Source organism: Gastrolobium bilobum, unplaced genomic scaffold (assembly GCF_033153095.1).
Source record: "Gastrolobium bilobum isolate Gb01-03AN ecotype WA unplaced genomic scaffold, APGP_CSIRO_Gbil_v1 utg10177, whole genome shotgun sequence".
In the NCBI taxonomy this organism is placed as follows: domain Eukaryota; kingdom Viridiplantae; phylum Streptophyta; class Magnoliopsida; order Fabales; family Fabaceae; genus Gastrolobium; species Gastrolobium bilobum.
This window is the reverse complement of record NW_026898311.1, coordinates 410-13,245: the sequence shown is the minus strand read 5'-3', so window position 1 is coordinate 13,245 and position 12,836 is coordinate 410.

Here is a 12,836-nt window from a genome sequence, read left to right as displayed (position 1 = left end):
TTCTATGTCCAAACCTTTACCTAGGCTAACCATCTAAGCTACACATAATATTTCTTGAACTTAATTATATGCACGATCAGAAGACAAATTACCCTCCATGTTAGTGCCTTATTTGCTTACAGTCTGAAACATTAACATGAGAGACTAACACAGTAACACTACAAAAATCAGATTCTCCTACTTTTTTTTGGTTCATTTTATGTTTTGATAATCTAGAGTACCAATTTTTATATATTATAAGAGAACTGAAAAAAGTCAAATAAAAATATGAAACACCCAACATATATTCCCCAAACGTAATTTCATTACCAATTTGAATAGCTAAACCTGTCACCATTAAGAAGTTGTATCCTTATATAATAAGGTATAGGGTATATTGCGTTAGGGAATGATCCACGTTTCATAGACCATACAAATTAAGGGCTAAGATTAGGACGTGTCACTCAAGAGGCGTCAAGCATCATGAGGGTAAAAAGAAGGCCAAAATATTCCTGCTGCAGCCATTGAAGTTGAAGCCGTGAGTGGGGGACCATATATATTATTTAAATTTAAACCAACATGCATCCACAACAAGTTTCATTATTTGGTTTGGACCATATTTCCATGTTTTGTTTATATATATAGTGCTTGATTAAACACTCAAGACTCAACCATATAATATTATACGTTTATATATTAATCAACCATGCATAACACTAGGATTTTGCATTATATATAATTAAGTCAAATGTGTTCAATCATGTCAGCCAAAAATCAAATACTGATACGTAATCTGAAATCTGAAACACCGAAAGCATGTTAGCAAATGGCTACTTAAATGATAGAATATTGCTTTTCTATTGTTTGTTTCTAGCTGAACTTTTTAAAGTAAACAAACAACTTTTTAAGTGGAGGAAGATTACACTTGAAAAATGGTTATCAAATATTATTGAATTGTGTATAAATCTGATACAAAGAGGTCTCTATTTATAGAGACTAAAAAACCTAATTCTTGACCTAATGGGCTTGACCCAATACAACAAATACTAATAATAATAAAAGACTTAATATATACAACACTCCCCGTCAAGCTGAGGAATAGATATTTATCATTCACAGCTTGCCAGTAAGTTCTTGAAATCTGTCTGAAGGAAGTCCCTTTGTCAATAGATCAGCTAATTGATGTCCAGTGGGAATGTATGGAGTGGTAATCAACCCGCTATCAAGTTTCTCTTTGATGAAATGACGGTCGACCTCAATATGTTTAGTCCGATCATGTTGAACCGGATTATGAGCTATACAAATAGCGGACTTATTGTCACATAGCAGCTTCATAGGTCCCTCACATTTTATTTTGAGATCATCAAGTACAATTTTTAGCCACAGTAACTCACAAATGCCTTGAGCCATAGCTCAAAATTCATCTTCTGCACTTGACTTGGCAACCACATCTTGTTTCTTACTTCTTCATGTCACTAAGTTACCGCAAAGAAACATGCAATAACCAGTGGTAGATCGACGGTCAGTCACGGATCCGGCATAATCAGCATCAGTGTAGACTTCTAAAGAGAGAATGTCATCACGTCGAAATTCAGCTTCTGCACTTGACTGGCAACCACATCTTGTTTCTTACTTCTCCATGTCACTAAGTTACCGCAAAGAAACATGCAATAACCAGTTGTAGATCGACGGTCAGTCACGGATCTGGCATAATCAGCATCAGTGTAGACTTCTAAAGAGAGATTGCCATCACGTCGGAATAACAGTCCTTTACCAGGAGTAGCTTTAAAATACTGAAGAATTCTCTCTACTACCTGCATGTGTTTCTCCTTTGGATCATGCATAAACTGACTGACAATACTAACAGCATAAGCTAGGTCTGGTCTAGTATAAGCCAGATATATCAATTTCCCAACTAGCCGTTGATATTGTCCTTTATCAACTGAGGACTTTCTTCTTCATAGCCTATCTTGTGATTCTGCTCAACAGGAGTATTAGAAGGTTTACACCCGAGCTTTCCTGCTTCTTTGAGAAGATCAAGAACATATTTCCTCTGGCTGATAAAAATTCCTTTGCTCGAATGAGATACTTCTATCCCTAGGAAATATCTCAGTTTCCCAAGGTCTTTGACTTCAAACTCAGAGGCAAGCCGTGTTTACAGAATCTGTCTCTCCGTAAAATCATCACCTGTGATAATAATATCATAAACATATACAAGGAGCATAGTAAGCTTCCCATTTTGGGAGTGCTTGAAAAAAAGAGTGTGACCTTCTTGACTCTGTTTGTATCCTAAGGTCATCATAACCTTAGTAAACTTTCCAAACCAGGCACGAGGTGACTGCTTCAATCCATACAAGGCCTTTTTTAATCTACAAACTTTATTTTCTCCTTTCACAGAATCAAAACCAGGCGGGATTTCCATGTAGACTTCTTCTTCTAACTCACCATTGAGGAAAACATTCTTCACATCAAATTAATTTATATCCCAATTGTAATGGGCAACAAGGGATAACAAGACTCTCACCGTATTCATCTTTGCAACTGGAGCAAATGTTTCTTCATAATCAATGCCATAGGTTTAAGAGTAACCTTTGGCAACTAATCGAGCCTTGTATCTCTCAATAGTTCCTCAGAATTATATTTCAGGGCATAAACCCATCTGCACCCTACTGCTTTCTTTCCATTAGGTCTATCAATAACCTCTCATGTTTTATTTTTCTCCAATGCATTCATCTCCTCTTGCATGGCTTGAGCCCAATTCCCATCTTTCAAGGCTTCATATACTGATTTTGGGATTGCAATAGGGTCTAGTGCTGAAACAAAGCTTTTGTGCTGCACAGAAAGATTAGCAGAGGAAACAAAATGGGAGATAGGGTATTGAGTACAAGAGGAACAAGATTTCTTGAAACAAGTTCTTTTTCCTTTTCTAAGAGCAATGGGTAAATCATCAGAATCAGTAGTAATGGGTAAGTCATCAGAAGTATCATGATCAGAAATATGAGATTCAGGACTTACCAGTGGTTCAGACGATTGAGGTTGCTGCTGAGGCAATGTGGGTTGTTTCCTTCTTTGATATACCAACTCATGTGTCATAATCTTTCGTATCTCTGGTGTACTTGATGTATAAGTCACAGGAGGATCACTCACAGTAGGATCAAACACAGGAGGAACAGACACAGGAGGAACAGGAACAAGAGGAGAATACACTGACACAGGTAAATGAGTAGATATTGAAGACTCAAAGAAGGAAGGTGAAGGATTCTCCCCCTGAAGATGAAGACCTTGGAAAAAGGACTCAGATTCCTAAAATGTAACATCCATAGAAACAAAAAATTTCCTACTACTAGGGTGATAGCACTTGTAGCCCTTCTTATCAGGAACATACAGAAAAACACATTTAATAGCCCTAGGGTCCAACTTACTGCGATGATTTTTATGAACATGAACAAAAACAACACACCCAAACACTCGTGGAGGAAGACTCACAGTTGGAATAGAAGGTAAAAAAGAAGTTATATAGTGAATAGGACTTACATGGTCAAGGACCCGAGTGGGTAAACGGTTGATCAAGAATACTGCAGTAAAAATAGCATCTCCCCAATAGTATTTGGGTACATGTGTTTGAAACATTAATGCACGAGCCACTTCAAGAAGGTGACGATTTTTTCTTTCAGCAACATCATTCTGTTGAGGGGTGTCAACACAAGTAAGTTCATGAATCATACCATTATTTCATATAAATTGGGAAAAACTGTGATTAACATATTCAGTACCATTATCTGTTCTTAGTCTCTTGATCTTTCTACCAAATTGGGTCTCAACCATTTTATAAAATTGAAAGAACAGTTGTGGTACCTCAGAATTTTCACGCATTAAGTAAACCCAAGTTACACGAGTGCAATCTTCAATAAAAGAAACAAACTATCTATTTCCAGAAGCATGAGGAACTTTAGAAGGACCCCAAACATCAGAATGAATAAGATCAAAAGGTTCAACACTCTTAGTACTACTAGAAGGAAAAGACACACGATGATGCTTAGCAAACTCACAAACATCACAATGAAAAGACTTAACAGGCTTAGGCAAAAACAATGACGGAAATAAAGACTTGAGTAAACCAAATGGAGGATGACCCAAACGCTTATGATGAAGCCAAATCAAAGAATCAGTAGTTGATTGACCATGAGACATCGAGATGTGATCTGTTACTTTATTTGCGGGAGATTGTGACACCAGATAGTATAGCCCACCTTGCTCTTTAGCACTACCAATCGTCTTCCCCGTGGCGAGATCCTGAAAAACACAATGGGTAGGGAAGAAGGTTACAATACAATTCAAATCTTTTGTAATTTTATGAATAGAAAGAAGATCCGTGGAGAGTTTAAGAACATGAAGAGCATATTTAAGATGTAAGGACTGCTGTAAGTTTATGTCACCAGAACCCGCAACTGATGTGTGTGAGCCATCAGCTATGGCTATTGTATGAGTTCCAATGGTAGGATGATAAGAAGTAAAGGAGTCAGCACAACAAGCCATATGATCAGTAGCACCAGAATCAACAATCCAAGAATGTTTAAAATCAATACATGAAGAAAGGAAAGAATGAGTTTTGGAGCTCATACCAGTCATAGCCAAAGCACTAGTATCAGATGGCTTACTCAGATAATCAAGGATGGTTCGAAGCCGTTTCAATTCATCTGGACGAAATGCAGGTTGGGTCTCATTAGGTGCAGGAGTTATTTCAGAGGAAGTAAAATGCACTTGACCACGCATCCTAGCCATCTTTTCTAAGACAGTTTGCTTTCCATGGAGGCGAAAGCAAGATCCTTGATATGACCTGTTCTTTTACAATAAGAACACCATCGATCATCTCTCTTAGGTCTAGAAGATGCACCATCAGAAAACTTTATAAAGGAACTCCTTTGAGAAGAGACCATAAAAACAACGTCAGATCTGGCCGGAACAGTAACACAGTGGCCGAAATAGTGACGAACAGGGGAAGAAACACTGTGGGAAGGCTGCAACGGGATCAAAACCTCAAGATAACCACAGATCCACACTTAGAAGGATGGGGCGAGTTGGTCTGTGCTGGCCGCGCGTGAAGAGGATTGCCCACGCGCCGCTGCAGCTCCGATGAACAGCGCGTCTCTTCCACTCGCGTGAGAGCGCGTCTGGTCAGATCTCCAGGTGGGTCCTGGATAGACGAGATCGTCTCGTCGTGGCGGTCACAACCGTGGGTGGATCGTCGGAAAACTCGCCGAAAAACTCGCCGGAGATGGCGGTCAACGGCAGTCTTTCAATTATAACAGTGATCGGAGCGTCGAACGATGATTTTCTCGGTCCAAAAGGTTCCCAGAAATATATTTTTTGATGATGGCTAATGGCAGCGAGAGGCGAAAAATAAGGATTGCTCCTTTAAAGGTGTAGATGCGGAAGCAGAGCCCTCAGATCGAGAGCTTTGATACCAACTTGATAAAGGGTTATCAAATATTATTGAATTGTGTATAAATCTGATACAAAGAGGTCTCTATTTATAGAGACTAAAAAACCTAATTCTTGTCCTAATAGGCTTGGCCCAATACAACAAATACTAATAATAATAAAAGACCTAATATTTACAACAATTACAATATCGGCTCACTGGAATGTCAGGTAAGATTTGTTGCTAGTGACCAATCACTAAGTAATGGTGGCGTAAGGATAGGCGAATACAGAAAGAAAGATAGAGGCAACTGTTAGTATATGGATGTCCTAGAGACAATCTTTTGATTAGATTAGGACATATGTGGACCTTTTATATTGTCGCAAATAAATAAAAAGCACTCTGTATCCTGTTTCATATTTTGTCTCAATATTATAGTTAATATTTTATATGAGTAACTGGATGAACCCCTTGGAATAAAATAGGTATCTCTTGAGTATCTGTGAAGAGATCACGATCATGAGGATTCAAGGATACTGGATGTTTATTCCTAATTTTATGTTCCTAGTCTAGAGACACTGAGAATGGGGATCAGTGATATCGGGTAAGACTAGCACGACTTATCTACTTGTATTCGGATGCAAGGTAAAGACCTCATAAGCTACAGATATGGAGATGTCTTAACTAAAGTCGTGGGTTGACCTATAAGGGTATAGCTCGCACTGAACAGACCCACAGAGAGACTCTATGAGGAAATCTTACAAAAGTATCATTAGAGCAGTCTCTTAATATTTGGGTATGTCTTTCCTTAGACCATAAGTTGTCACCTAGAATGTGTTCTAGAAGGCATGTTTTGATTGTATACCTCGTCTGCCTAAAACATGGAGACTCATAGGTATACTTTTGGACATGTCTTGAAAGAGCACAGGCCTAGGGTGATAAGCTGAAGAAATTCGTCAAATCTCTGTAAGGGATTAGGTTATCTGTAAACCGGAGAAATCGAGATGACATTTATAGGACTCGGGAATCTATGCATAGTAAAAGAGATCTTGAGATGATCTGCCTTTAGAGTCAGTAAATTGAAGATTCCCTATTTCGAATAAAGCTTACCCTAAACCGCAAGCGTTGATACGTTTCCTTGCCTTAGGTTTAATGGGAAGGTAATTGAGACAAAAGGAAATACATACGGTAACCAAATATGTATAATAGGATGATTATGTCATTAACCTAACTAGCTCTGGGGCAACAAAGCATTGCTAGTGCTATGTGTTGTCATTAGATGGGTTGTGGGCTTGTTGGGCCCAAACTCATTTATGTCAGTGGCTATGTTGGGCCTAATGGGTCACACACTAACACCTTATTGTCATGATGATATAGCATTAAAGGTATTGAGCCTAATAATGGTTGTTAGCCCAAAAAAAAGTTTGGAAGCCCACCTAAAAGGGAAAAGGGCGCATGGATCATGTAATGGGCTTGGATGGTCTTAGACATTACTAATTAATTTAATTAGTTAAATTAATTATCAAATATTTAAATTTTGAATTTTGAATTTGAAATTTGAATTTTGAATTTGAAATTTGAAATTTGAATTTTGAATTTTGAATTTTGAAATTTGAATTTGAATTTTGAAATTTGAAATTTGAAATTTGAATTTAGAATTTAAATTTTGAATTTGAATTTAGAATTTAAATGTTTGAACGTTTGAAGTTAAATGTTTGAATTCGAATTTGAATTGGCTATGAAAAGTTGTTTCATAACAAAAGGATAAGATAAGATCTTGTTGGAACAAATCCCTAGTATCAAGAGGAGATCTTTGATCACATCCAAGGCTGAATTTGGGGCGCCACTTTGGTTGTTGTGAGTGTCATCTTGTCAACCAAATAAGCTCCAAATCAGATTTGGTTTGTTGATAGAATCAGTGAGCTAGTTGGTTCAAATTTGAATGCAACTACACAACGTATCTGGACTGTTTTTGGGGCTGAATTGGGCGCACCATATGGCTTGCCATATGATGTTTGTTAAGTCAGATTTTTGTTAAGATATTGACTTGATATCATGAGGATATGATAGGAGGTTGTTGGCAAGATTTGATTTTGCAACAACTCCATTTTTCCTCTCTATTGTGCGCTACTTATGGTCAGATTTTTAGAGAAAAATCTAATCCAATTTTGATAGTTCTCTCATCTTCTTTGGTCATCCTTTTGTTAGGTTTTTCTTAAGAGGTTTTGAAAAATAACCTAGCCATATATCATCAAATCCATGTGGCACTTTTGTGGAGTTTTAAGCTGAAAATTTCACTCTTCTAAACACCTTAACCTAGCCTCCTCCTTCACACATTGGACGCCTAGCAAGCTTTTGTGGTGATCAATTGGTGGCTTTTCAAGAAGAGTTCTTGCATCTTGACGTGGGTGGTGTGGAACAACGTTAGAGGGTTTGAACCCTTCAAACCTTACACTGATCTCCTTGGTGTTTGAATCACAAACAAAGGTAACATCATGCTGTCTTAAAGCATGAGTCTTCATTGCATGTGTGATTCCGCATGAAAAATTTTGTTTTTCCCTCTCACATGCTTCAGCCTTCCAGGTCAATTTAACTTTCAAGTGGTATCAGAGCCTGATTGCTTTACCATCGGCGGGTGATGGTACCTTGTTCGTAAAAATTGTTTTTCATGGTCAAAAATCTTTAAAGGGTTAAAGCTTGAATTTTTGCATATGGATTTTGAATTACAATGCTTTAAATTGTTAAAGTTTTTGTTTTTTTGAACATGTTAATGTGATTTCTATGTTCATATATCTATATGTAGTCATGGTTTTGTTTCTTTTTCTTTGTGAAAGTTTTAGAAGGAAACCTTTTTGAAAGGGATGATTCGGCCATGAAGGGTACTTAGAGTACCTTGATTGTTTTCTTATTTTTTTCTCCATGAATTGTTTCGTGAGCATAGTATGAATTTTTGTGACAAAATTTATCATATACATGCATATATGATTCGGCCATTAAAGGGTTTATGGCTGCATGCGTGGTTTAATTTTGAGTTCTTTAAGAAAGAGTTAACAAAATTTGAATTATAAAGGTTGTTATATAATTCGGCCATTAAGAGAAAATTAAGAAAATTTGAATCATGATTCTTGTAATTATATTTTAATTGTTAAAATGTTAAGACGTGTGAATGAACATGTTTTATGATATTTGATATCTTGTGCTTGCAAAGTTGTCTAACCTTTCAGGTGCAAAAAGGAAGAGGATGGTCATGGTGCCCGAAATTTGAATTTCAAAATTTTAAATTAAAGGTGTAATTTTGCTCTATTTAAATTAGAGGTGTAATTTGAATTTTGAATTTTGTAATTTTTCATTTGTCCCTCCAAAGATGTTTTGGAGTTTCTTTAATTATTTGTAATTAGAGAATTAGGCTAGTGGCGTTTAGACGACAAGCAGTTGTGGCTTGAGAAGCAAGATGAACGAATGCGCGAGCACCATGACTGTCTCAAATAAAAGTGTTTTATATGCTTGTATGCTTTGTACGACTAGTATGCATGAGATAGTGTATCGCGAATGTATGCTTTTATGACTTAAGACGTCTAGTATGCATGAATTGGACAAATCGCGTTTGTATGCCTTATTATGCACGTCCAATTGCGACTAGTGTAAATCGATAGATGTTTGACATAGGTTACGACTAGCATGATAACATACATATGCGTTTGATGAGACTTAATAAACCCTAAATAAAAGGAACCCTTAAAAGGAATAAATTATTAAGCGCATGATTACCTCCCACCACCAATATTACTCAAACTCCTCTAAATAGTGGTGCTCCATAACTCAGTTGGGACCCACTGTTTCGTTGTGCAAGATTAGTGTTAGAAGTGTGAGACACTTAGGATGCTGGTTAATGCTTAACTGAGGCATTAGTTGCAAGCTCAACCGGGCTTATGTGCTTAGGGTAATAGTGCTAGGTTGGTTGCATGAGATGCACCACTATGTGACAAGGAGTTGCCAACCTAATGTTAAGAGAGGGTATAAGATATGTTGATGAGGATCAACCCATTATTTAAATTAATCTTGCGGTCACAGACGAGGGTTAAAATAAATAATCGCACTCTTATTCTCACTAAGGTAAAATCTAAAAGTAAATTAACCTTAAGTCAAATGGTAAGGGTGATTGACTTAGATAAAATAGTGGGAGGAGCAAATTATTTAAAGTCTTTAATAATTTGTTTTTACTAAATGTCTATATATTAATTAAATTATCTTTACATTTTTTCAGTTTTTAGTATGACTAATCCACTGTCACTGCGCTAAATACTCGATACGAACAAATTAACCTATCCTAATTTTATGGACTGGTATTGGAACGTCAGAAATGTTCTGCAGGTCGAAAAAGTTGCTTATGTTTTTGACACTGCTTTACCTATTACGCCTAAGGAAGGGGAAGATGGGTTCGCGAAATTTGATTTCGAGGCCCACAAGCAACACATGGATGATAATGTGTTGGCTTGTTGCATCATGCTGGTATCCATGTCTCCTGAACCGCAAAAACAGCACGAACATATGGATGCCCTCTCCATTGTCCTTAATCTCAATGAGTTATATGATAAGAAGGATAATCATGAGAGGTATGAGACCTTTAGGGAATTGTTCCTATGCAAGATGACTGAAGGCATGTCCTTTAACCGCCATGTCCTGAAGATGATAGCGCTTATTAAGAAGCTAGAGGGTCTAGGCTTCATAATGGATGCTGAATTAATTAATGACTTAGTTCTATCATCACTTCCTCCTTCTTTCAGTGAATTCATTATGAATTACAATATGCATGGGATGCTTATGAGCTTGCCAGAGTTGTTAAGTATATTAACAACTGTTGAAGTGTCTATCAAGAAGGATATGACATAAGCTATTCTGATTGGTTGGCCTAGCAAGGCCAAGGGTAAGGGCAAGGAGCCTGCGAAAGGCGACTCCCTTAAGCCCAAAGGAAAACCCAATAAAAGAAAGGCAAAAAGAAAGGTAAGAGTGCACCCAAGGACAAAAGCGATGTTGTGTGCTTCATTGTGGCAAGAATGACCATTGGAAGAGGAATTGTCCAGACTACCTGAAGAGTGTGAAGGACAAGAAGCATAATGATGCTTCTACCTCAGGTATTTACATGATTGAGATAAATTATTCTTGTGCTAATCCGACTTCATGGGTATTGGATACTGGTTGTGGTTCTCATTATCTGCAATGTGTTGCAGGTGCTTAGGAGCCCTAGAAGATTGGAGAAGAACGAGGTGGACCTCCGCGTTGGTGATGGAGCAAGAGTTGCTGCTCATGCTGTTGGAGATACCGACCTCATTTTGCCTGCGGGCCTCTTATTGCATTTGAATAATTGTCTTTATGTTCCTAGCATTTCTAAAAACATTATTTCTATTTCTTGTTTAGAACAAGATGGTTTTGCTTTCACTATTAGGGATGGTACATTTTCTATCATTTTGAATGATATTGTTTTTTGTAATGCTTCTTTAATAAATGGCTTATATGTTTTGGAAATGGGAACTAAAGTGCTCAATGTAGATGTGAAATGACCTAAGACAGATAATCAATCTTATCTTTGCCAATGTAGACTAGGGCACATAAACGAAACAAGATTGTCTAGGATGCATGCAAATGGATACCTAGATTCCATAGATTTGGAATCCTATGGACAATGTGAATCTTGTCTAGCTAGGAAAATGACTCGTTACAAGCTCAAAGGGCTTGAGAGTCATAGGGCTAGTGAGTTAATAGAACTCATTCACTCTGATGTATGTGGCCCAATGTCTATAGAGGCTAGAGGAGGATACTCCTATTTCATTACCTTTACAGATGATAAATCAAGATTTGGGTATGTGTACCTAATGAGATATAAATCCGAAGGCTTTGAAAAATTCAAAGAGTTTAGGAATGAAGTAGAGAAACAGCGTGGCAAGATGATTAAGACATTGCGATCAGATCGTGGTGGTGAATATCTGAGGCATGAGTTTCAGGATTATCTGAGAGAAAATGGAATTCTCTCGCAGTTTACTGCACCTTACACACCACACCAAAATGATGTCTCAGAAAGGAGAAACATGACCTTGTTAGACATGGTCAAGTCTATGATGAGTGAGACTCAACTTCCAAAATCGTTTAGGGGATATGCCTTAGACACGACTGCAAACCTTCTAAATAGGGTACCGTCTAAATCTGTTCAAACCACACCATATGAGATATGGAATGGTAAGAGACCCAACCTGAGTTACCTCAGGGTATGGGGATCGCCAGCATATGTCAAAGCGTTGGCATCAGACAACCTTAGTGTTAAGAGTACTAAATATCTATTTGTGGGGTATCCCAAAGGTACTAAGGGATACTACTTTTACTCCATCGATGAACACAAGGTGTTTGTGTCCAAGAATTCTGAGTTCCTTGAGAAGGATTTGATCTCTCAAGGAGCCAGTGGGAGTAAGATTGATCTTGAAGAAGTTCAAGGACCACAAGAACAGATTGAGGAACCCGAGTCTGCTCCACAAGCGACGTTCTCCAATGGAGAAGTAAACAGACAACTCTGTAGGTCTACTAGGGTCATCTATCCACCTGAGAGGTATGAGCTTGTGATTGAGAATCAAAAAACCGTCGAGGATGATGAACCTAGTAACTATGAGGAGGCGGTCAAGGATGTTGACTCCTCTAAATGGGTTGAAGCCATGGAATCTGAAATAGATTCGATGCATCAAAACAAGGTATGGACCTTGGTTCCTAAGCCGCAAGGAATAGTTCCTATCGGTAATAAATGGGTCTTTAAAAGAAAGACTGATGCAAATGGCAACGTTCAAACCTACAAAGATAGGTTGGTTGCGAAAGGATATCGTCAAAGTCAAGGAGTTCGAATATTCGTTTTGATGAAGTCGTTAGGAGTAACGATTTCATCAAGAACGAGGATGAACCTTGTGTTTACAAGAAGGTTAGTGGGAGTAATGTTGTTTTCTTGGTACTTTATGTAGATGACATATTACTTATAGGAAATGACATCCCCACATTACAAACAACGAAAGACTGGCTTTCAAAAAGCTTCACCACGAAGGATTTGGGAGAAGCAGCGTTTATACTTGGTATAAAGATCTATAGAGATAGGTCCAAGAGGCTGCTGGGTTTATCTCAAGCCACGTATGTTGACAAGATGCTAAAGAGGTTTAACATGGAAGGGTTGAAAAAGGGTTTTCTTCTTGTCAGTCATGGGGTACATCTTTCCAAGGCTATGTGTCCTAAGTCACAGCCTGAGAAGGATTGTATGAGTGGAATACCATACGCTTCGGCTATTGGATCCATCATGTATGCCATGATATGTACGAGACCAGATGTCTCATATGCTTTAAGCATTACGAGTAGATACTAGTATGACCCTGGAGAGGGTCACTGGACAGCAGTCAAGACCATCCTTAAG